A 2,500-nucleotide genomic window follows, 5' to 3' on the forward strand; every position below is an offset into this window, starting at 1 on the left:
AAAATGAAATAATAGAAAAGATGAAGAGAAAGATCAACAGAGAGATAGAAGGAGAGTCTTTACGAGGTCGTTGAGGTGCGGGTGTTGCAACGTGAAGGAAAATGTTTGCCTTGTATAAATTGTGTGAGCCGGGAGAGAGAAAGAGAGAGAGAGAGAGAGAGAGAGAGAGAGAGAGAGAGAGAGAGAGAGAGAGAGAGAGAGAGAGAGAGTGTGTGTGTGTGTGTGTGTGTGTGTGTGTTCAAGGTCATTAGATTAAAACTTTCCCTTTATTTTTCTGTATTTGTTCAAATAATTTTGTTTGTCCTCTCTCTCTCTCTCTCTCTCTCTCTCTCTCTCTCTCTCTCTCTCTCTCTCTCTCTCTCTCTCTCTCTCTCTCTTTCTGAGTGGTACCTAGTTGTTGTTTATGACCTGCTAAACGCAAGAACGGCAGGGAGAGAGAGAGAGAGAGAGAGAGAGAGAGAGAGAGAGAGAGAGAGAGAGAGAGAGAGAGAGAGAGAGAGAGAGATATTCTAGTGGTGGTAGAAATTTTTATGTGAGCATTTATGTGTCAGACCGAACTCACTTTTCACTCGAGTCTTGCATTAACACCAAAAGCCCTCCCTCTCCATTCCTCTCCTTCCTCTCACATACCTCTCCATCCACCACTTCCACCGCCTCTTCACCCAGTCGAGTTTTGCCAACCAGGCTCGCTCTGCTCCCCATATTTCCTGTTATTTGCTAAGTAATTTTAGCCGTAAAGTAGAAGAACGAGCCGTGTTTATTCGTTTGTGAAGCCTCTGCTCGGTTCCAGGAAATATTGGGCCCGGACGCAATATTGGAACTCGATATTACCTTGTAGAGCGAATTTTCTTAGATTACACCCGCGTCAGGAAAAGAAGACAGAGCGGAACGGGGTAGAGTGAACGAGAGATGGATGTTACAAAATATACTCGAAGTACTAACACGCCAGGGGAACTGTACAGAGAAGTATATGCGAGGGAAAATGTAGAGAGAGTGAGGGTGTAAGAGTTTTCTTAAATGACACCCACGTCAGGAGAAGAAGACAAAGGGAAACCTATTAGAGGGAAGGTGGGATGGATGCAACGAATAGCAGAAGTATTAGCACAAGAACCACACGTGGGAAAGAGCAGAAAGAAGGAAAGTGAAGGAATTTTCTTAGATTGCACACCACGTCGAGGTAGGAAGACAACGAAAAAAAAGGTCGTAGTGAAACACGAATAAGTTTCAAGAATACTAGGTTTAATAAAGGAGAGAAAGCGTGGACGAAAAGAGAGTTAGGACGGGATAGAAATAACCATTTCTGGTGGTGGATGGGTAAAAAAAGCTTGCAACCCTCGTGTATCTACCGTCTCATAAATCTTAAGGTTAAATTTCCCTCCGCTAAAAGGATAGAGAATGAACGGCCGTGAAATATTGAAAGTCGAGGCCAGTATGAAAGTAATAGCGGTGGGAGCTAATCTGTTGCCTGGCTGGACTGAGTGGGGATTTCTAGTGAAAGCGGGAGAGTTTTCCACGATAGTTTACGTAACTGTGGTGGACAGAGAGTTTGTTTTCATTTTGTTTATGGAAAGGTATGATGAGAGAGAGAGAGAGAGAGAGAGAGAGAGAGAGAGAGAGAGAGAGAGAGAGAGAGAGAGAGAGAGAGAGAGAGAGAGAGAGAGATGGTTGGATACAACATGAAGAAAGGACTGCATAAACAAGATAAGTCACGCACAGTCACAAAGACACACACACACACACACACACACACACACACACACACACACACACACACACACACACACACACTGCAAGACTTACTCACGATCAGTAGTACGGTATCTGGTGCAATTAGATTTGACCCACTTAGGATGAATTCTGAGTATCCTAGCGTCCAGGATTCCTACGAGGACTGCCATCAATGCCCCGACCAGCAGGAGCAGCCCAGCAGAGCCACCACGTCCTGCACTCATGACGCCAATAACTCACAAGACACACAAATCGCAAAAGTGACTCACAACTTTCCTTTTCCGTTGAGCTTGGGTTAGTTCTGGTTTCAGTGTTCGGTTTAGTGTTTCCCTGTTTAGATTAGATTAGGCTAGGTTCGATAAGATTCAGTTATATAGGTTAGGTTAAATTATATTTCGTTAGGTTAGGTGACGTTAGACTTGGTTTGGTTAAGTTTGGTTTGGTTAGGTTGGGTCGGGTTGGGTTGAGTTAGGTTAGGTTATATTCTAATGTTTTTTTGGTTTGCACTTTTGTTTATCTTTGTACCGTACCAGACTTTTATTCCGAAGTGCAATTTGTGGGAAAGATATGATAGGTTAGGTTTGGTTATGTTAAATTTGGTTAGGTTAGGTTATAATTGGTTGGGTTAGGTTAAATTCTAATATGTTCTTATTTTACACTTTTTTCTTTTTCTTGTACTGCACTTATGACTTTCTGGTGTATGGTGTGGGAAATAAAATGTTAGGTGAAATTCTGTTAGTTCCAGTTTTATTTTCTCCACTACTGATGTTGT

At 42.6% G+C, this 2,500-nt stretch overlaps 1 protein-coding gene and 1 long non-coding RNA gene across 3 annotated transcripts in view; both read right to left on the reverse strand.

Annotated features, from left to right (window-relative positions):
• LOC123519812 (spondin-1-like) overlaps positions 1-2,500 on the reverse strand; it is a 147,911-nt gene that overhangs the window by 44,012 nt on the left and 101,399 nt on the right. The gene's annotated exons all lie outside the window — the stretch shown is intronic.
• Positions 1,800-2,500, reverse strand: part of LOC123519813 — a 1,452-nt gene continuing 751 nt past the window's right edge. Inside the window, exon 2 of the long non-coding RNA XR_006679100.1 lies at positions 1,800-2,058. This is a non-coding gene — a long non-coding RNA (uncharacterized LOC123519813). The remainder of the gene's footprint in view (positions 2,059-2,500) is intronic.

The sequence above is a fragment of the Portunus trituberculatus genome, chromosome 46 (genome assembly GCF_017591435.1).
Source record: "Portunus trituberculatus isolate SZX2019 chromosome 46, ASM1759143v1, whole genome shotgun sequence".
Classification (NCBI taxonomy): Eukaryota; Metazoa; Arthropoda; class Malacostraca; order Decapoda; family Portunidae; genus Portunus; species Portunus trituberculatus.